This window comes from Budorcas taxicolor, chromosome 20, assembly GCF_023091745.1.
Source record: "Budorcas taxicolor isolate Tak-1 chromosome 20, Takin1.1, whole genome shotgun sequence".
In the NCBI taxonomy this organism is placed as follows: Eukaryota; Metazoa; Chordata; class Mammalia; order Artiodactyla; family Bovidae; genus Budorcas; species Budorcas taxicolor.
Window position 1 is genome coordinate 35,044,257 of NC_068929.1, and position 23,773 is coordinate 35,068,029.

Genomic DNA, 23,773 nt, shown 5'->3' on the forward strand with positions numbered 1-23,773 from the left:
GCCTAAGCGCAGACTAGAGAGCGGGAGGGCCACGCCCCCGCCCGCCCTCCTCTAATGGCAGGGCGGAGCTAACCGAGAGGATTTGGCGCTCGCGAAGCCTAGGCCGCTCGCGAAGGGAGGAGGGAGTGCAGCTGAGGCGGGGTTAGGCCGGTTTACAGCCTGGCTTTGTCGGGGGTGGGGCTCCACCTTCTACCCACCCGCGCCACACTCCAGGTGTGAAGACTTCCGAGCCGGACCTCAGAATAAACTCGCAACCGGTTCCGGGTGTGTTTTATACCGCTGCCCCCCCCCCCCCAACGCCCCGCCCCGTCCCCTTTCCTCCCGAGGCCTAAGTCTGGCCGCCTTACCTAGCTCACGATCCTCCCTCTCTCCTCTCAGTCCTGAAAGCTTTTCCTTCTCTGCTCTCCCCTCTCGGGGCGAAACTCGCCCCGCACTTTTCCCTACCGCTGAACAGCGCCTCTCCAGCCATTTCCTCGCCAGTGTCCGGGCGCTCCCTCTGCTTGGGTCCGGCCGGCGCACGTGCGCTCGCTCCGACACCCGGTCGGCCGCGGCGCGGGCAGCGGCGGCCACGGGCGCGAGCACGTTCCGGCCGCCTAGGATCTTCCTCCCCGGTGCCCGCCCTCTCTGTGAACGGCGGGCAGCGCATGTTTGGTAGATTTAGGTCCTGTGGCTGCTCGGGTTATTACACGTGGTGCTGTTAACTGCAGCTCACCACTCCCCAGATCCCGCGCTTAAAGAGGCCAGTGACCCATAGTCAGCCCCACGTGACTGGATCATTCATTCGTTCCTTGAGGGGGTGGGCGGGGAAAGACTTTTTTGAGAATGAGACAGTCAAAATTTACTCATTCTTTTCTCTCAAAAGAGAGGTTAGGATTAAGCATTAGGGAAGGGTTGAAATAGCTGTCTGCAGGGGTAAATGTCGCTCAGTCGTGTCCCACTCTTCGGAACCCCATGGACTGTAGTCCATGGAATTCTCCAGGCCAGAAGAGTGAGTAGCCGGTCCCTTCTCCAGAGGATCTTCCTGATCCAGGATTCGAACCGGGGTCTGCTATACTGCAGAGGGATTCTTTACCAGCTGACCTACCGGGGATCTGGGCTTCCCTGATGGCTCAGACGGTAAAGGATCCTCCTGCCAATGCAGGAAACACAAATTAGATCTCGGGGTTGGGAAGATCCCCTGGAAGAGGAAATGACAACCCACTCCAGTATTCTTGCCTGGAGAATCCCATGGACAGAGGAGTCTGGCGGGCTACAGTCCATGGGGTCACAAAGAGTCAGATGCGGCTGAGAGACTAACACTTTCAAGGGTAAATGTAATGATTATTTCAGCAGACATTTATTAAGAGCCGACGTTGTCTTAGGCACTGTTTAGTGTAGGTCGCTCAGTCATGTCCAACTCTTTGTGACCCCACGGGCTGTAGCCCACCAGGTTCCTCTGCTCCATGGAATTCTCTCCAGGCAAGAATACTGGAGTGGGTTGCCATTCCCTTTTACAGGGGATCTTCCCGACCCAGGGAATGAACCGGGGTTTAGAGCCACCAGAGAAGCCTAGGCACTATTTAAGGGACTAGGAACTCCAATGGTGAACAAGGCATATGTGGTTTCTGCCTTCCTGATCTTAGTATGATAGAGTAAATAGACATTACTGAACAATGAATTTCCTGGGTGCTGACTGCTGAGTGTTATGAGACAGAACAAGATAATCTGGAGGTCAAGGAAAACTAGTGACATATGTGAAGTCTGAGTGTTCTTAGTCAATAACATGCTGAGGTATGGGAGAGACTAAAGCTCTCCGGAACTGAAGGAATGTTGCTGGGCAGACCCACAAGGGCCTTGTAAACAGTGTAAAGGCATAGAGTTTCTCACGATGGCGAAGGGAAGTCTTGAAGATTGAGCAGGATAGTGACATCATAAATTTTACTTTGTAAAGAGAATTCTATGGAGAAAAGATTAAATGGGATGAAATAGAAGTAGAGATTAGTTGGGAGATTGTTAGTAATCTAGCTGAGCACCGAAGAATTGATGCTTTTGAACTGTGGTGTCGCAGAAGACTCTTGAGAGTCCCTTGGACTGCAAGGAGATCAGCCCTGGGATTTCTTTGGAAGGAACGATGCTAAAGCTGAAAGTCCAGTACTTTGGCCACCTCATGCGAAGAGTTGACTCATTGGGAAAGACTCTGATGCTGGGAGGGATTGGGGGCAGGAGGAGAAGGGGATGACAGAGGATGAGATGGCTGGATGGCATCACCGACTTGATGAACATGAGTTTGAGTGAACTCCGGGAGTTGGTGATGGACAGGGAGGCCTGGCGGGCTGTGATTCATGGGGTCGCAAAGAGTCGGACATGACTGAGCGACTGAACTGAACTGAACTGAATGTTAGTAATCTAGATGAAACCATGGTGACAAATGAGATTAGAAAATTGACAGAGGGAATTGCCTGGTGGTCCAGTGGTTAGGGGCTTGCCCTAGTGATAACCTGCCTGCCAGTGCTGGAGACATAAGAGATCTGGGTTTGATCCCTGGGTCGGGAAGATACCCTGGAAGGGGAAATGGCAACTGACTCCAGTATTCTTGCCTGGAGGATTTTGTAGACAGAGGAGCCTGATGGGCTACCATCCATGGGGTTGCAGAGTTGATTGCAACTGAGTGACTTCCACTAACTCAATGCATTGGTTAGGACTCCACTCTTCACTGAAGGGGCTGTAGGTCTGATCCCTGGTGGGGCAATTGAGCTTCTACAAGCCACCTGGTGAGGCCAAAAAAAGAAAAAAAAGGACAAGGAAGGCATTTTACATTTGGATCTGTATAGAGCTGGGAGGAGAGAGCTAACCTTAGAGATCTGGAAAATTTTAGCATAAAATGGCTGTTGAAGCCATGGGAAATGATGAGATTGTTTTAGGCGAATCTGTGGGAATGATGGACTAGTGAGCGGATTGTAGATTAACTTGAACTCCTGGTGTTTAAATATTATTATCATCATTATTATTTACAGAGTTTTTAAGATGAAGAAATTGCACCTAGAAATAGGCATTTTAGAAATTCCAATCTATATGGCTGCTTTCCTATAAAACAACAACTGCTAAGTCACATCAGTCGTGTCCGACTCTGTGTGACCCCATAGACTGCGGCCCACCAGGCTCCTGTCCCTGGGATTCTCCAGGCAAGCATACTGGAGTGGGTTGCCATTTCCTTCTCCAGTGCATGAAAGTGAAAAGTGAAAGTGAAGTTGCTCAGTCCTGTCCAACTCTTCACGACCCCATGGACTACAGCCTACCAGGCTCCTCCATCCATGGGATTTCCCAGGCAAGGGTACTGGACTGGGTTCCCATTGCTGTCTCTGAAAACAACAACTAGTGCCGGGAGCCAGCACGGGAGATGCCACCCATGACAAGGTCATGCAGAGAGGCCTGATGGGCAAGGCAAGTCAGGTCTCAAGGGGTCCTCTGTCTGAGCATCTACCCCGAAACCAAAATCTGTCTGTTTACTGTCTGCTATACTATACTCTTCTAACATTATCACCTTTTCTCTGGAAAGAGTTAATTCAGAGCTCCAGTTAACAGTCTCCTGCATATAGAAAGAATGTCTCAGCTTAAACCCCCTTTGATGGCTTTCTAACCTATTTGACCGGTCTGCTTGACAACTTGTGGATTGTTTACAGCCCCCAGCTGTGAGAGGCATGAAGCTCAAAACATCTTAAAGATATAGAGCTTTTTAGAGTTAAGAATTAGTTTGGTGAAGCGTTTGTTGAGTTAATGTTTGCTGCCAGGCCTCCATATCCTTTATCTTTTAGGCACCTGGGAGGATATTAATCAATGTAATCGGGATGCAGAAATAGGAATATAGTAGTTTTGATGTTAGCAACACTAGAATTTTGAGTTAATGAATTTTCTCTTTGTTATAAATCACTGTACTTCTTTCATTGTTATAAATTATTGTATACTTGCTATGTAAGAATGTAACTTTATTTAGTGCTTTCTGAGAGTGGCAACAGACTTTGGGAAGAACAACACAAATAAGTCTTCTGGTTGACAAACCCTTATCAAAAAAGGGCCATAAAATGTTAATTGGCCTTCTGGCCAAAAGATGATGTAAATCACCTAAGACTTGTGTATACAACTAGGTATGCAGAAAGAAAGCCTGGTCTCGATAAGAGTCAGGGCTGCTGACGCTGCATAATTTTATATTATCCATTGATCCCTATGTACAAAAAAAGGTATAAAAAGCCTTTACAACAATAGAGGATGCGCAAGTCACTGGACTGGTATCCCCCGTGTCTTTACTCTATTTTCTGACTGAATTCCCATCTGGAGCGGGGAGGCTCACCATGTCTACTTACTTGCCCCGGCTTCTAAGATCCATGAGAGAGGGAGCCAAAGGCAGGGAACTCTCCGCTATTCAAACAGACGCCGGTGGCCTAATGTAGATGGTGCAAACTTCTTGTCCTGAAGTTTTATTGGCTTTCCCCATAAACCAAGTTATTCAGCCTCTTTTCTCCACTAAATTTTCCTACTACACTATTTCTTCCTAATCTCTCTTTATATTTCTAATTAAATAAATACATTTTCCTCGCCTACACCATCTCCCTTTTGAATTCCCTGGATCCACCGGGGCAAGACCCCAGCAAACTAGATTAAGCCAAACAGAGATCGCCATTTCTCCATGGAATTTGGACTACCCAGTTCAACACAGCCCCCATCACTTTTTAGAGTCTTAGACCCAGTGAATGTCATTCCTTTTTATCTGCCTTTTTCTTAAAGCATTTCAATTTGGACTTTTGGCCTACAGGGTCAGAATGGACATGGGTGAAGGACTTTATATCTAAGAAGTATCAATGTTTATAGGCTTGGCAGTAAAGAAAAAACCTGAAAAGACAGTATGGCAGCTGGAGAAAGGAAAAGCAGAGGAGTATGACATCAAGTTGAACGGTTCTATGAAGATCTACAAGACCTTTTAGAACTAACACCCAAAAAAGATGTCCTTTTCATTATAGGGGACTGGAATGCAAAAGTAGGAAGTCAAGAAACACCTGGAGTAACAGGCAAATTTGGCCTTGGAATACGGAATGAAGCAGGGCAAAGACTAATAGAGTTTTACCAAGAAAATGCACTGGTCATAGCAAACACCCTCTTCCAACAACACAAGAGAAGACTCTACACATGGACATCACCAGATGGTCAACACCGAAATCAGATTGATTATATTCTTTGCAGCCAAAGATGGAGAAGCTCTATACGGTCAACAAAAACAAGACCAGGAGCTGACTGTGGCTCAGATCATGAACTCCTTATTACCAAATTCAGACTCAAATTGAAGAAAGTAGGGAAAACCACTAGACCATTCAGGTATGACCTAAATCAAATCCCTTATGATTATAGAGTGGAAGTGAGAAATAGATTTAAGGGCCTAGATCTGATAGATAGAGTACCTGATGAACTATGGAATGAGGTTCATGACATTGTACAGGAGACAGAGATCAAGACCATCCCCATGGAAAAGAAATGCAAAAAAGCAAAATGGCTGTCCGGGGAGGCCTTACAAATAGCTGTGGAAAGATGAGAAGCAAAAAGCAAAGGAGAAAAGGAAAGATATAAGCATCTGAATGCAGAGTTTCAAAGAATAGCAAGAAGAGATAAGAATGCCTTCTTCAGTGATCAATGAAAGAAATGAGGAAAAGAACAGAATAGGAAAGACTAGAGATCTCTTCAAGAAAATTAGAGATACCAAGGGAATATTTCATGCAAAGATGGGCTCGATAAAGGACAGAAATGATATGGACCTAACAGAAGCAGAAGATATTAAGAAGAGGTGGCAAGAATACACAGAAAAACCATACAGAAAAGATCTTCACGGCCTGGATAATCACCATGGTGTGATCACTCATCTAGAGCCAGACATCCTGGAATGTGAAGTCAAGTGGGCCTTAGAAAGCATCACTACGAACAAAGCTAGTGGAGGTGATGGAATTCCAGTGGAGCTATTTCAAATCCTGAAAGATGATGCTGTGAAAGTGCTGCACTCATTATGCCAACAAATTTGGAAAACTCTGCAGTGGCCACAGGACTGGAAAAGGTCAGTTTTCATTCCAATCCCAAAGAAAGGCAATGTCAAAGAATGCTCAAACTACTGCACAATTGCACTCATATCACATGCTAGTAAAGTAATGCTCAAAATTCTCCAAGCCAGGCTTCAACAATACATGAACTGTGAACTTCCAGATGTTCAAGCTGGTTTTAGAAAAGGCAGAGGAACCAGAAATCAAATTGCCAACATCCACTGGATCATGGAAAAAGCAAGAGAGTTCCAGAAAAACATCTACTTCTGCTTTATTGACTATGCCAAAGCCTTTGACTGTGTGGATCACAATAAACTGTGGAAAATTCTGAAAGACATGGGACTACCAGACCACCTGATCTGCCTCTTGAGAAACCTATATGCAGGTCAGGAAGCAACAGTTAGAACTGGACATGGAACAACAGACTGGTTCCAAATAGGAAAAAGAGTACATCAAGGCTGTATATTGTCACCCTGCTTATTTAACTTATATGCAGAGTACATCATGAGAAACTCTGGACTGGAAGAAACACAAGTTGGAATCCAGATTGCCAGGAGAAATATCAATAACCTCAGACATGCAGATGACACCACCCTTATGGCAGAAAGTGAAGAGGAACTCAAAAGCCTCTTGATGAAAGTGAAAGAGGAGAGTGAAAAAGTTGGCCTAAAGCTCAACATTCAGAAAACGAAGATCATGGCATCTGGTCCCATCACTTCATGGGAAATAGATGGGGAAACAGTGGAAACAGTGTCAGACTTTATTTTTTGGGGCTCCAAAATCACTGCAGATGGTGACTGCAGCCATGAAATTAAAAGACGCTTACTCCTCAGAAGAAAAGTTATGACCAACCTAGAGAGCATATTCAAAAGCAGAGACATTACTTTGCCCACTAAGGTCCATCTAGTCAAGGCTATGGTTTTTCCAGTAGTCATGTATGGATGTGAGAGTTGGACTGTGAAGAAGGCTGAGCGCCGCAGAATTGATGCTTTTACACTGTGGTGTTGGAGAAGACTCTTGAGAGTCTCTTGGACTGCAAGGAGATCCAACCAGTCCATTCTGAAGGAGATTAATCCTGGGATTTCTTTGGAAGGAATAATGCTAAAGCTGAAACTCCAGTACTTTGGCCACCTTGTGCGAAGAGTTGACTCATTGGAAAAGACTGTGATGCTGGGAGGGATTGGGGGCAGGAGGAGAAGGGGATGACAGAGGATGAGATGGCTTGATGGCATCACTGACTTGATGGACGTGAGTTTGAGTGAACTCCGGGAGTTGGTGATGGACAGGGAGGCCTGGTGTGTTGCGATTCATGGGGTTGCAAAGAGTCGGACACGACTGAGCGACTGAACTGAACTGATGACATCAAGGAGGTCAATGTTTCAAAGAGATGGTATGATCAGCATTGCTAAATGCTGCAACGTGCTTAAGCTGAGTAAAGATTAGAAACGTTCCATGGTGGGTAGGGGAGTATAGGAATAACTAAGTAGGTTAAGGAATAGTTTGGAAAATGAATTGGCAATGATCAAACTATCTCTAAAAAATGAGAGAGGAAAGAAAGGACTACTTGCAGAAGGTGATATGTCAAGCCAGTTTTAGTTTTTGTGTTTTGCTATGAGAGAATCTTAACATAAATGCTGATAGAGAAGAATCTAGCTGAGAGGAAGATGACAAAATATATGAAAAACCCTCCTGAGATGCCAGAGCCCCAGGAAACGTGAGTTCGATTCCTGGGTTGGGAAGATTCCGCTGGAGGAGGGCATGGCAATCCACTCAGTATTCTTGCCTGGAGAATCCCATGGACAGAGGAGCCTGGTGGGCTACAGTCCCTGGAATCTCAGAGTCTGCCGTGAGTGAAGCGGCTTAGCACACAGGCACCTTAATTAAAAAATAACTTTGTTGTTTTAAAAATATTGATCATCTGACATCTCAGGATTATCACAAACCTTAAGCTTATTATTATTTTTTAATTATCTGAAATGCAATAAAATGAGGTATGCCTGTCCTAGGAGGTGTGATCATTGGAAGCAATCTTAGAAGCTTCCTACTACAGAACAGAATGGAAAGATTTGAAATGGATCTAGGGCATAATATCACAGTAGCATCAGTGGGATCTGGTAGAAGTTCGTGACTTTGAATTTATATGATAGCAGTTTCTCAGACATTGAGATTTCCTCCAGAAGCGTTTAGTAATCAGGCACCTACAAGGATAATAAGATTGAAGACCCAAGAATGAAGTTAGTGTTAAAACACAGTTCTCTGTGGTACAGGTTTTGTGTCAGTTAATAATTATCAGGTGTTCTCTGGAGTGAAAACGGATTGTTCAAACTTAAGGAGAGCTGACAAATTCAGGGTAGTTCTGGCTACCATATCCCTGTGTCTGTTTTAAGGCAACATTGGAAAGGAGATAGTCTCGTGGTTAAGACTTTGGTTTGAAGATAGCCTGGGCTGCAGTCTTAGTTCAACTTAATAGTGGGGTGAAAGTAGCTCAGTCATGTCCGACTCTTTGCGACCCCACAGTCTATACAGTCCATGGAATTCTCCAGGCCAGAATACTGAAGTGGGTAGCCTTTCCCTTCTCCAGGGAATCTTCCCAACCAGGGATCAAACCAGGGTGACTTTGGGCAAATTGTTTAACTTCATCAATATTCCATTTCCTCACCTTTAAAATAGTGTTGTTGTGAAAAGCAAATGAGAAAATACATAGGAAGCACTTATATTAATATTAGTACCTGTACACAGCAAGCTTTCATTACATGATCTTCATTATTATGCCCCAGTATAAAGTTTATATTCCATTTGCTAGCTGCTAAAAATTTTTAAAAACTACTTATGGGTCAAAAAATGAAATCTTTGGAAATTCCCTGATGATCCTGTGATTAGGTCTTGGCACTTTCATTGCTTGGCCCTGGGGTTCAATATCTGATCTGGGAACTAAGATCCCACAAGTTGCATGGTGCAGCCAAAAACAGAGAAATTGTTTTATGGTTACCGAAATGAACTCAAACTCTGGGATATCCCCAGTGAGCCCACAGATACAGCAAGCTGAAATAGGGATCCTGACAAGTCCAGATTTTTCAGAGGGGCCTTTAATACTTTACATATGCTATAGATAACTAGAGTTATTTCCTCCTTTTCTTCCTTCAGGCAATGTGTTGGAACCAGTATGATAGTATGTACTTGAGAACAGTTACTTAGTTGCTTCTCAGCTTGTAGATGATGGCCTTGATTCTTGCAGTAGTTAAACTCTAATGTTGGCTTGGAAACTTTAAACTAGGAGCATACTCAGTCATTCCTGTGGAGCTGAGAAAGAAGACAGGACAGCCTTAGGTGGCAAAAATCCCAGAAGATAGCAGGCTAAGCAGGGGATGACACACCAGGTCTAGAAATTTCTTTTCAGCATTATTGTCCCAAGTGGCTGCTAAATCTTGAGTGTTCAAGTTTAACTCTGGCCCGGTCTTGGAATAGCAACAATATGAAATGTATTAGCATGCAGATGTGGAAGTGGTTACTATTCTCCCGGAAGTTGGAGAAACTCCTGAATGTTTATATTGTCAAAGGGTCTTTTAGGATCCAAGGGTTGCTGCTCTCATTTTTAAATTTTTCTTGCAAACAAGGAACTTTCTGAACCCTCCCTGGTCTCACTGTGGATCTTCCTCTTTTCCTTAACTTCTTAATGTTGGAGTACCCCTGTGTATTACTTAGTCATTTTAATATATTTGGAATTAAATCTATTATGGTAACATTTGTTTTCTATTTGTCTTATTCTTCTATGTTACTTCTGTCTCATTTCTTACATTATTTTGGATTAATGTTTTTCTCAATGATTCCAGCCTCTATGATGACTTCCAAACAGGACTGGGAGTAGGATAAGGTGAAGCAGGTGATTGCCTAAGTTGCCAAATTTAAGAGGGGATCAAAACTCAGAAATCAAGATAAATAATATTGTTACACATTGTTTTTAGAAAGCATAATGAATGAAAGACTTCCACTGCCAGAGAGTAGATGTACCTTTCACTATTTGTCTCACTAAGCACAACAACAACAACAAAAAACCCTATACCTTATGTAAAAAACAAACATAAGAAGACTCTGAAAGAAAAACAGAAGAAAGAAGGCTGAGTTGGGATCTCAGAATCTGAGAAACAACAAACTGGTAAATTTCTAGAATTTTCTTTTGGCCTATATATCCCAGATTTGTAGGCAAAGAACCCAGCAAATCAGAGGTGCCAGTGAGCCTAAGGGAAAAAAAGCCTGCTCAACAAAACCCTGCTGTCTCTAGTTGAAGCACCAAGAAAGGGGAAGCTTCACAAGATTCTTAGGAAAAAGTCTTCATAAAGTTTTCATAAAACTTATAGGAAAAAAAAAAAAAAACTGCTCTATTGAAGCCAAAACATCACAGGAAGGAATATGGTCCCAGCCCTACCCACAGCAGCAAAGCTGAGTGAGGAGCCTAAATGTCTGCCATCTCAGAGCCATAATGAGGAACCCCAATTCCTCTTCTCTGATGCGGTGGTGTCAGAGAAGGCCAAACAGGGGCCCAGATTTTTATTCACACCCAGCAGTAACAAAGTCCCCCTAGCTCTTTCCCTGGGGTGATGTCACAGGAGGCCTAGTGGAGCATCAAGACTCTCACCATTATTCAGCAGTAAGAGGCCACCTCCATGGCCTTGTCAGTAAAGACCATGTAGGGAGCCAGAACATCTGTCCCTGCCCAGCAGTGACAAGGATCAATCTCCTCCTTGGGTGCCAGTGGAGGCCAAGTGAGGAACCTGGACTTCTACCTCCATTGAGCAGTAATAAGGTGCTCTTTTCCTTTGCAGGAGCTGTGTCATTAAAAAAATAAACAAACAAACAGTCGAAACAGAGGATTTAAATAAAATGCAGAGTCTTATAACTTGTAAAATATCCAAGTTTCCATTTTAAAAGTTATTCATCCTAAGGAAAAAAAAATAACTTATTCTACTAAGCAAGAACCAATAGATTTCAAACTATTTTCAATCAATAGGTGCCAACAAAAAGAAAACAGAGATGTAAGAATGAGTAGACCATTTTATCCATGCTGAAAATGTTTCAAGAAGCAATTATGAACATGGGTGAAATAAATGAAGAAAATTACAAAGCCTCAGCAAAGTAATAGAAGATATAAAGAAGAACCAAATGGAAATTTGAGAACTAAAAATTCAATAACTGAAATAAAAAGCTCTATGGATGGGTTCAGCAGAACTAAGAGTACAGAGAAAAGAATCAGTGAACTGAAAGATGGAAGAATCAAAAAATACCCCAATTTGAAGAACAGAGAGAAGAGGGAAAGTTAAAAAGAAGAAAGAAAGAGAGAACAGAGCTTCAGGAATCTATGGGGACTACAGCAAAAGATTTAACATTCATGTCAGCAGAAACCCAAAAGGAAAGAAGAAAGAGTGAGGCTAAAAAAGTATCAATACTTGAATAACTAAATGGCTGAAAACTTCTCAAACTGGATAAGAGGTGTAAACATACGGATTCAAGATGATGAGCAAACTCCAACCAGGTAAGTCAAAGGAAATCAAAATCAAGATACATCATAATTAAACTTATGAAGCCTAAAGACAAATTCTTAAATGCAGCCAGAAAAGAAGTAAAAGCTTATAAGAGAAAAACAATTCAGATGACCGTAGACTTCTCATTAGGAATCAGAATGTCAGAGGGATGTGGCACAATACTTTTCATATTCCTTCTGTTCTATTTGGTGGCTCCTTTTGAGTTTCCAAATACGTGTGTATTAGACGTTCTATTGGCATTTGCGGTGTTTTTTTTCTTTTTTTAACCTCTTCTGTATTTGCCATCTCTTGCCTTTTCTGCTTGCTTTCACATGGACATTTTCTTCTGATCTTGCAGCTCACTGATTCTCTGCTCAGGTGTGTCTAATCTTTTAACTTATCGAGTTCCTAATTTGGTTGTTATTTATGTTTAGTTATTTTTACCTTTTGTTACCATTTCAAATTCTCTCCATTTCTCGATCTCGTCTTTAATTTTCTTGTACACATTAAGAGTGGTTATTTTACAGTCTATATCTCATTGTCTGGAGATTCTGTTTCTTTGTTGCTTTTCTTGTGGGTTTTTTTAATCATGTTTTATTTCCTTATTTCTTAACTATTTTTTCTTGAATACTGATATTATGTGTGAACATTTTAATAAATAATTTGAGGCGTACAATGACTTTATCTTCCTCCATGAAGTGATTTACTTTTGCATTTGGCAGGCAGCTAGGGACATTGGTAACTGGGATAAGCTTTACCAGTGTTAGAGACAGAGGTGATTCAAACTTCGACTTCTTGCCCTTTGAGGAATAATCTACTTCCTGTTCTCTTTTTTCTAGGGTATAGGTTCTTCTGGTGGCTCAGATGGTAAGGAATCTGGCTGTAATGTGGGAGACCCAGGTTCCATCCCTGGGTCAGTAAGATCTCCTGGAAAAGGGACTGGCTGCCCACTCCAGTATTCTTGCCTGGAGAATTCCATGGACAGAGAAGCCTGGTGGGCTACAGTTTGATTATGTATCTTTGGTAAACTTTGGGGCTTCTGTGGTGGTTTAGATGGTAAAGAATCAGCCTGTAACACAGGAGACCTGGGTTCGATCCCTGAGTTGGGAAGATTCCCTGGAGGAGGGCATAACAACCCACTGGTATTCTTGCCTAGAGAATCCCATGTACAGAGGAGCCAGGTGGGCTACAGTCCATGGGGTCACAAGGAATCAGAAACGGCTGACTATGCACAACATAGGTTCTTGCTGCTGCTGCTAAGTTGCTTCAGTCGTGTCCGACTCTGCGACCCCATAGACGGCAGCCCACCAGGCTCCCCCATCCCTGGGATTCTCTAGGCAAGAATACTGGAGTGGGTTGCCATTTCCTTCTCCAATGCATGAAAGTGAAAAGTCAAAGTGAAGTTGCTCAGTCGTGTCCGACTCTTCAAGACCCCATGGACTGCAGCCTACCAGGCTCCTCCATCCATGGGATTTTCCAGGCAAGAGTACTGGACTGGGGTGCCATTGCTTTCTCCACATAGGTTCTTAACTCACATCAAATCCTCTTCTTTGTTAGTATGCAGATTTGTTCTCACTGCTCGTTTCTGGAATGTTATCACCAACCACGTATACGTTATCATCAATGACTTCTTTAAATATTCCATAACTGTCTATGCTGGTAATCTTTTGTCCTTCCTTGAGCCAGACAGAGTTAAATGGGAAGTAATGCCTATGTCCGGGCTACCCTGATGATGATTGTGATAAATGAGAGCTTTTCTTAGGTCTAAGTGAAAACCTCAGAGTTAGAGTAAGGGCACATGGGTTTACTGTGAGACTCCCTCAGTCGCCACCATGTGGTACTTCCTTTTGTAAGCTTCAGAGCCCAGAGCTTTATTTTATTGATAAAGACAGCACTTTCTTATATGTTCACTGATTTCTTCTGAATCTTTTAAACTCCTATTTTGTTTTTTTCTCTTTGAGGATCAAGCAAACAAGAGTCCAGCAGTTGATGTCAGTCAAAAAATATACATATACACATATATAACATTATAGTGGGTATGAAGAAAGACATTGAGGATTGTGTTGTGTGACCAGTCCGTTTACAACCTATAGTAGGGAGGAGACCTGGGATGGTCATTCAGTTCAGTTCAGTTCAGTCGCTCAGTCGTGTCCAACTCTTTGCGACCCCATGAATTGCAGCACACCAGCCCTCCCTGTCCATCACCAACTCCCGGAGTTCACTCAGACTCACATCCACCAAGTTGGTGATAGCCATCTCATCCTCTGTAGTCCTCTTTTCCTCCTGCCCCCAATCCCTCCCAGCATCAGAGTCTTTTCCAATGAGTCAACTCTTCGCATGAGGTGGCCAAAGTATTGGAGTTTCAGCTTTAGCATCATTCGTTCCAAAGAAATCCCAGGGCTGATCTCCTTCAGAATGGATTGGTTGGATCTCCTTGCAATCCAAGGGACTCTCAAGAGTCTTCTCCAACACCACAGTTCAAAAGCATCAATTCTTAGAGCTCTTAATTTGGAGGTACTCCCACCCAAATAATTTGTCTTTCCCCAAAATACTCATGACTGATAATTACACTTCATAAGATGACATTAACTAGAAGAAAAGTGATAAAGTAACTGTTTCAATACATTTTGAACTTTTATTGAAATAAAGTGATAGGAGTAGCAGAATGGGACATGGAAATTAATTGAAAACTGAACAATAAATGGAGTGAAAAAATTTAGCATTTTTCCCCTGAGCACTAAAGTACTTCAATTTAGTATTTGTTACTGGCCAAACCATTGTTGTTGTGGCCATTGGTTTCTTTCGAAAGATGCACATGCTGGGCTTAAGAAAGCTTCAGTTCAGTTCAGTTCAGTTCAGTTGCTCAGTCGTGTCCGACTCTTTGCGACCCCATGAATCGCAGCACACCAGGCCTCCCTGTCCATCACCAACTCCCGGAGTTCACTCAGACTCACGTCCATCCAGTCAGTGATGCCATCAAGCCATCTCATCCTCTGTCGTCCCCTTCTCCTACTGCCCCCAATCCCTCCCAGCATCAGAGTCTTTTCCAATGAGTCAACTCTTCGCACGAGGTGGCCAAAGTACTGGAGTTTCAGCTTTAGCATCATTCCTTCCAAAGAAATCCCAGGGCTGATCTCGTTTAGAATGGATTGGTTGGATCTCCTTGCAGTCCAAGGGACTCTCAAGAGTCTTCTCCAACACCGCAGTTCAAAAGCATCAATTCTTCGGTGCTCAGCCTTCTTCACAGTCCAACTCTCACATCCATACATGACCACAGGAAAAACCATAGCCTTGACTAGACGGACCTTAGTTGGCAAAGTAATGTCTCTGCTTTTGAATATGCTATCTAGGTTGGTCATAACTTTTCTTTCAAGGAGTAAGCGTCTTTTAATTTCGTGGCTGCAGTCACCATCTGCAGTGATTTTGGAGCTCCCAAAAATAAAATCTGATACTGTTTCCACTGTTTCCCCATCTATTTCCCATGAAGTGATGGGACCGGATGCCATGATTTTCGTTTTCCGAATGTTGAGCTTTAGGCCAACTTTTTCACTCTCCTCTTTCACTTTCATCAAGAGGCTTTTGAGTTCCTCTTCACTTTCTGCCATAAGGGTGGTGTCATCTGCATATCTGAGGTGATTGATATTTCTCCCGGCAATCTTGATTCCAGCTCGTGCTTCCTCCAGTCCAGAGTTTCTCATGATGTACTCTGCATATAAGTTAAATAAGCAGGGTGACAATACACAGCCTTGGCATACTCCTTTTCCTATTTGGAACCAGTGTGTTGTTCCATGTCCAGTTCTAACTGCTGCTTCCTGACCTGCATACAGATTTCTCAAGAGGCAGATCAGGTGGTCTGGTATTCCCATCTCTTTCAGAATTTTCCACAGTTTATTGTGATCCACATAGTCAAAGGCTTTGGCATAGTCAAGAAAGCTTCAGGTTCGCCTAATACTGAAATAGCCTGTTAATGTGTCTCTGTCTTCTCTTAGGTTGGAAGTTTTTTGAGGATTGAGACTATGTCTTCTCTGTGGGCTCTCAGGTATCAACAGGGCACAGCCTCTCTCATTTTTGGAGGTTTCTGGCATATTAGAGCATCAAGAAATCCTGAAACAGGTTTCCAAAAATGGTAGCCTTTTTAAAAGTGTTGATTTAACAAATTTCTGATTTTTGCAAATTAAAGTATAATATAATATAGTTATGCATTCCCCACCCCTTCTTTTTTAGAAAGAAGATTATTGATAGTGCCAAACAGGGATAAAAAGTTAAAGTTGTAGAATCACCATCTTGCATTCCTGTCACTGTATCTCTGTCTCTGAGGCCTTGCAAGTATATGAAGTCTGAATTCAGATGGACCTCCTGCTTCCTCTGACTCCAACTCTTGCATTGGCCTTGGTCTTATTCATCTTCGTACCAGGAGCCTATCACTCTTTGTGAACCTATGGACTCTAGCCTACCAGGATCCTCTGTCTGTCAGATTCTCCAAAGTGGGTTGCCATGCCCTCCTCCAGGGAATCTTTCCAACCCAGGGACGGAACCTGCATCTCCTGTGGCTCCTGAATTGCAGGTGGATTCTTTGCCATTGAGCCACTGGGGGTCACCATTTCATATATAGTAGTGTGTGTATGTCAACCCCACTCCCCCACTTTGTTACTCCCTACTCACTCCCTGGTAACTGGAAGCTGGTTTTCTATATCTGCAACTCTATTTCTGTTTTGTAGATAAGTTCATTTGTACCCTTTTTTAAGAGTCCACATATAAGCAATATCATGTTATCTTTCTCTTTCTTTGTCTGACTTACTTCACTTAGTATGACAATTTCTGGGTCCATCCATGTTGCTGCAAATATCATTATTTTGTTCTTTTTTTTTAATGGCTGAGTAATGTGTATGGAAATGTGAAAGACCATGAATAGGCAAACTAATCTTGAGAAAGAAAAATGGATCTGGAGGAATCAGGCTCCCTGACTGCAGACTAAACTACAAAGTTACAGTAATCAGAACAGTATGGTACTGGCGTGCATGCACACGCACGCGTGTGCACCCACACCCACACACACACACAGAAGTATAGATCAATGGAACAGGATGGAGACCAGAGATAAACCCATGCACCTAATTATGGTCACCTGCTCTATGACCACCTGACCTGCCTCTTGAAAAATCTGTATGCAGGTCAGAAAGCAACAGTTACAACTGGACATGGAATAACAGACTGGTTCCAAATAGGAAAAGGAGTATGTCAAGGCTGTATATTGTCACCCTGCTTATTTAACTTATATGCAGAGTACATCATGAGAAACTCTGGACTGGAGGAAGCGCAAGCTGGAATCAAGATTGCTGGGAGAAATATCAATAACCTCAGATATGCAGATGACACCACCCTTATGGCAGAAAGTGAAGAGGAACTAAAAAGCCTCTTGATGAAAGTGAAAGAGGAGAGTGAAAAAGTTGGCTTAAAGCTCAACATTCAGAAAACGAAAATCATGGCATCCGGTCCCATCACTTCATGGGAAATAGATGGGGAAACAGTGGAAACAGTGTCAGACTTTATTTTTTGGGGCTCCAAAATCACTGCAGATGGTGACTGCAGCCATGAAATTAAAAGATGCTTACTCCTTGCAAGAAAAGTTATGACCAACCTCGAGAGCATATTCAAAAGCAGAGACATTACTTTGCTAACTAAGGTCCGTCTAGTCAAGGCTATGGTTTTTCCAGTAGTCATGTATGGATGTGAGAGTTGGACTGTGAAGAAGGCTGAGCACCGAAGAATTGATGCTTTTGAACTGCGGTGTTGGAGAAGACTCTTGAGAGTCCCTTGGACTGCAAGGCGATCCAACCAGTCCATTCTAAACGAGATCAGTCCTGGGTGTTCTCTGGAAGGACTGATGCTGAAGGTGAAACTCCAGTACTTTGGCCACCTCATGCGAAAAGTTGACTCATTGGAAAAGACCCTGATGCTGGGAGGGATTGGGGGCAGTAGGAGAAGGGGACGACAGAGGATGAGATGGTTGGATGGTATCACTGACTCGATGGACATGAGTCTGAGTGAACTCCAGGAGTTGGTGATGGACAGGGAGGCCTGGTGTGCCGTGATTCATGGGGTTGTAAAGAGTCGGACACGACTGAGCAACTGAACTGAACTGAATCTATGACAAAAAAAGCAAGAATATACAATGGAGAAAAGATAGTCTGTGCAATAAGTAGCACTGGGAAAATAGAACAGCTGCATAAATGAATACAGTTAGAACACTCCGTAACACCACATACAAAAATAAACTCAAAATGGATTACAGACCTAAATGTAAGGCTGGATACTATGAAACTCTTAGAGGAAAACATAGGTAAAACTGTCTTTGACATAAGTCACAGCAAAACCTTTTTCAATCCTCCTCTTAAAGTAATGAAAAAAATACAGAAGCAAATTAAACTTTAAAGAGTTTGCACAGCAAAGGAAACTATAAACAAAACAAAAAGAGAACCCTCAGAATGGGAGAAAATATTTGCAAAAGAAGCAAACAACAAAGGATTAATCTCCAAAAAATATACAGCTTAAGCAGCTCCAAAAAAAAAAAAAAAAAAAAAAACCACCCAATCAAAAAATAGGCCCAAGATCTAAATAGACATTTCTCCAAAGAAGACATACAAATAGCAAACAAGCACATGAAAAGATGCTCAACATTACTAATCATTAGAGAAATACAAATCAAATCTACAGTGAAGGGGATTGAACACACTGGATTCGTGTGGTCCAGTGGATAACAGTTTGCCTTCCAATGCAGGGGGTATGGGTTCAATCCCTGGTTGGGCAGCTAATATCCTCATGCTTCAAGGTAAATATATATATATATATATATATATATATATATATATAAAGAATATTATAACAAGTTCAATAAAGAGTTTAAAAAACTACAATGATTTATTACCTCACATTGGTCAGAATAGCCATCACCTAAAAATCTATAAACAATAAATGGTGGGAAATGTATGGAGGAAAGAGTACCCTCCTACACTGTTGATGGGAATGTAAATTCCCTATGGAGGAGTGTAGATTCCCTATGAAGCCACTATAACGAACAGTGTGGAAGTTCCTTAAAAAGAAAATAGACACATAATGGAATATTACTCAGCTACTAAATAGAATGGATTTGAATCAGTTCTAAAGAGGTGGAAGAAACTGGAGCCTATTATACAGAGTGAAGTAAGTGAGAAAGAAAAACACCAATAGAGTATATTAACACATATATATGGAATTTAGAAAGATGGTAATGATGACCCTATATGCAAGACAGCAAAAGAGACACAGATATAAAGAACAGACTTTTGGGAGAAGCATTTTTACAGTCTTTTTTTTTTTTTTTTTTTGCTGCTGCATGATATTATTTTATTAAAAAAATTCGAAGGAAGCTAGTGGAGCTCTGTTTATCCACCCCCAGGCCTGGACCCGTGCACACATCCTCCCACAAGCCCTCACATCTGGGTCAGTTCAGAGTACAGCTGTGGCTCCATCAAAAAGCGCAAGGCCCAGGCCAAGAGCTGGGGAGGGAGCCTGGCAGCCTGGACCTGGGCACACAGGGAGGGGCAAGGTGGCTTGTATGCATCCTGGAAGGCAGAACCATCAGGATGCCTCTCTGGGGGGTCCCAGACACAGCTGGACTCCAGGGCTCCCTTGGTGGTTCTTGTCCTTGGAGAATGCTGCCAGGTCTTGGGGGGTAACCCAAGCTCTTTGAACTTCAGGCTAGGTTTCTGGGCACTGCTTACATGGGCCTGGTGTATACTGGGGGCATGGCCAAGGCGTGACAGGCTTGAGGTGCAGCTCAGGAGTGGGGCATTGGGTACACTGCTGGGGTGTGGGGACCCGGGGGGGCAGGGAGCTGTGGGCTGAGCAGATGATTGACAGGGGCTGGGAGCTGCCCTTCTGTACTGGGTCTGGAGCAGCCAAGGGCAGAGGAGGTAGAAGGCTGACGCTGGCACTGTTCTCCTTTGACAGCAGGTAGCTGGGTAAGGCAGGGGTTCCTGAGGAACTGGGTGAGGAAGGAGGGGAGGAGATCAGACTCAGCGACAGGTCCTGCAGAGTCAGGTGTGAAGGGGATCGCTCAGGGCCCTGTGCCCTCTGACTTGGGCCCAGAGAGCTCAGGATTTGCTGGTCATTTTCAGGGATGTGCAGCCATAGGCTGGAGACAGTGTACACAGCTTCTCCCGTAGCTCTGCAGCGAGAGGCAGCCCAGGGGGTGATGGGAGAACAGGTCTGTAGGAGAAGGCAAGGGTGGAATGATTTGAGAGAATAGCATTGAAACATGTATATTAGCATATGTGAAATAGATCACTAGTCCAAGTTTGATGCATGAAACAGGGCACTCAAAGCCGGTGCACTGGGACAACCCTGAGGGATGGGATGGGGAGGGAGGTGGGAAGGGGTTCAGGATGGGGGACATGCATACTCCCATGGCTGATTCATATCAATGTATGGCAAAAACCACTATAATACTGTAAAGTAATTAGCCTCCAATTAAAACAAATAAATTAATGTTAAAAAAAAAAAAGAAAAATAGAGCTACCACATGATCCAGCTATTCCAGTCCTGGGCATATATCTAGAGAAAATCATAATTCAAAAAGATACATGCACCCCAATGTTCATTGCAGCACTATTTACAATAGCCAGGACATGGAAATAACCTAAATGCCCATCAGAGAAGAATGATTAAAGATGTGGCACGTATATACAGTGGAATGTTAGCCATAAAAAAGAATTAAATTTGTTTTTAAATTGTCTTTAAACTGACTCATTTTGACTTCTGAAAGTTCAGGTACCAAAATATGAATTTCACATTCCACTGCTAGGACTCCCAAAATTCCATTTTACACATAATTTTGCAATAATGCAATAATGTTTCTAGACTTTCAGTGCACAATTTTCCCTTGTACTTTCCTATCATGATTAAAAAATCTTAGCTGGAAAAAAAATCTAAGCTAAATTTAAAGAATGTATAAGCATGTGGAGGGAAAGGGAAGTAAATAAAATCTATACCTCAATTTTGACCCCATAAGCCAATTTGATTAGGGATATACCCAAGGGATAACTCAATCAGGGAACTCCAGAGACATCTTAAGTGAATGTCAGAGTAGATGGAAACTCTAGATTGTCCTAGAAATATCCCACCCATCCCAGGATCCCCCAGACTGGAGAGTCCAAGGCCAAGTCTCTGGGACAGTGCAAATTCGCTGAAACTCAGCTTTTATCTTCCTTTTATTCTACACACTCTAGCTAGGTGATCTCATTCTTCATCTGCTTAATATAAAATCCAGACCCAAATCTCCAGCTCAGACATTAATGTTCAGCTCTAGGCTGGTGGCTCTGTTGGGATGCCCATAGGGTACCTCAAAACCATATTTTTTGCATATGAAATTTACTCCTTTTACTGAACTTTATTCTTGTGTATTGATCTCCACATCTGCCTGTTAGTAGAACAAGTCATAAATCTGAGAAGCATCCCTTTTTCTTTCTCACCCACTTTTCTCTGTCTTTCATACACACATACATCTAATCAATGTATTACCAAGCTCTGTTTATATTAAGCCCCTAACAACTCAGATCATTGATTAACAAAACTCCTGGAAAGCCATTTGACAACTTTTATGAAGAGGCATTGACAGTTTCATATCCTTTTACAAACTGTATAATGTTATGTAAGTCAAGGGTACAATAAAATCCCAAATTTTAAAACTATATATATGTGTGAATGTAGGCATCCCCTTCATGGATCACAGCCTCTTCGTGGGGAAGTGGCTTTCAGTCCCAAAGAAGGGCAATGCCAAAGAATGTTCAAGCTATTGTACAATTGCGTTCATTTCACATGCTAGTAAGGAAATGCTCAAAATCCTTCATACTAGGCTTCAGTAGTATGCGAATGGAGAACTTCCAGATGTACAAGCTGGGTTTAAAAAAGACAGAGGATCAGAGATCAAACATTTGCTGGATCACAAAGAAAGCAAGGGAATTACAGAAAAACATGTACCTCTGCTTCCTTAACTATGCTAAAGCCTTTGACTGTGGATCACAACAAACTATGGAAATAACAGACTACCTTACCTGTCTCTTGCAAAACCTGTATGTGGGGCAAAAAGCAGCAGTTCCTTACATGGGATTACTGACTGGTTCAAAATTGGGAAAGGAGTCCAACAAGGCTATATATTGTCACCCTGTTTATTTAATTTATATGCAGAGTGAAGGTGAAAGTGTTTGTCCCTTAGTCGTGTCCAACTCTTTGCAATCCCATGGACTGTAGCCCACCAGGCTCCTCTGTCCATGATTTTTCAGGCAAGAATACTAGAGTGGGTAGCCATTCTCTTCTCTAGTGGATGTTCCCAACCCAGGGATTGAACTCAGATCTGCATTGCAGGCAGATTCTTTAACATCTGAACCACCAGGAAAGCTGCAAAATGCTGGGCTGAATGACTCATAAGTTGAAATCAAGAATGCAGGGAGAAATATCAACAACCTCAGATATGCAGATGATGCCACTCTAATGGCAGAAAGTGAAGAGGGGCTAAAGAGCCTCTTTATGAGGGTGAAAGAGGAGAGTGAAAAAACTGGCTTGAAATTCAACATTCAAACAACTAAGATCATGGCATCTGATCCTAACATTTCATGCAAATAGAAGTGAGGAAAGTGGAAGCAGTGACAGATTTTATTTTCTTGGGCTCCAAAATCACTGCAGACTGCAGTCATGAAATTAAAAGATGCTTGCTCCTTGGAAGGAAAGCTATGACAAAACTAGACAGCGTATTAAAAAGCAGAGACATCACTTTGCCAACATATGTCCCTATAGTCAAAATTATTATTTTTCCAGTAGTTATTTACAGATATGACAGTAGGACCATTGAGAAGGCTGAGTGCTGTAGAATTGATGCTTTTAAATTGTGGTGCTGGAGAAGACTCTTGAGAGTCACTTGGAAAGCAAGGAGATCAAACGGGTCAATCCTACAGGAAATCAACTCTGGATATTCATTAGAAGGACTGATGCTGAAGTGGAAACTCCAATACTTTGGCCACCTGATGCTAAGGGCTGACTCAATGGAAAGGACCTGGATGCTGGGAAAGACATGATACAAAAGGAAAGGGAGTGACAGAGGATGAGATTGTTAGATAGCATCACCAACTCAAAGGACATGAATCTGAGCAAACTCTGGGAGACAGTGGAGGACAGAGAAACCTGGTGTGCTGCAGTTCATGGGGTCACAAAGAGTCGGACATGACTCAGTGACTGAACAACAACAATAGGCAAAGCAAACAAAATGAACTAAAACTGCATCAAAATGTTAAAAACTCACTATCTTTTGTTGGTAGAGCAATAGACACTTTTTCTTTTCTTCCTTACAAGGTTTAGTATTTTCTAATGTTTTACACCAAGCATGTGCTATTATCAAATGTAAGTTCCATGAAGACAGATGCATTTTTTGTTCCCTTATGTATTTGAAGTGCCCAGAACAGTGTTTTGCATATAGTAGATGTGTAATAAATAGTTTTAATTAACTAATTTATTTAGTTTTGGCTATGCTAGGTCCTCGTTGCTGTGCATGGCCTTTCTCTAGTTGTGGCAAGCAGGGGCTACTCTTCATTGCAGTGTTTAGGCTTCTCATTGTGGTGGCTTTTGTTGTTGCAGAGACAGGTCCTACCCATGTGGGCTCAGTAGTTGAGACACATGGGCTTAGCTGTTCTGAGACATGTGGAATCTTCCTGGACCACGGATCAAGCCCTTGGTCCCCTGCAATGGAAGGCTGATTTTTAACCACTGGACCACCAGGAAGCCCTTAATAAATATTTTAAAATTAATCTTTATAATGTAAAAAATAAAATGAATGGTAAATATATTAAAATTCCATTTATTGTTCTTTCTGGATTGTATATAATATTCGTCCCTTCCTTCAAACCACCTGTGGCTAAAATGGTCAGCAGTGGTCATACCTGCAAAGTCATACCTAGCTCTTGATTTTATTTTTCTGCTCAGCTTTACAAAGACTTGCCTTCTATTCTTTCCTTTCACCTCTCCCAGCAGACATTGATAGGAAGACTGGTACAGAGGAGTTTCCAGAAACTGGTATCACAATCATGGTGGAATAAGATGTTTCTTGTTTTTGTCTTCCTCATCAATAACATTAGTTTGACATCTGTTTACAAACAAAGGTGTCTTTGTGGGAGTTGT

The 23,773-nt window shown here is 42.5% G+C and overlaps 1 pseudogene; it reads right to left on the reverse strand.

Annotated features, from left to right (window-relative positions):
* Positions 1-19,038: 19,038 nt before the first annotated feature.
* On the reverse strand, positions 19,039-23,547 carry LOC128066011 (adrenocortical dysplasia protein homolog; annotated as a pseudogene).
* Positions 23,548-23,773: the final 226 nt, after the last annotated feature.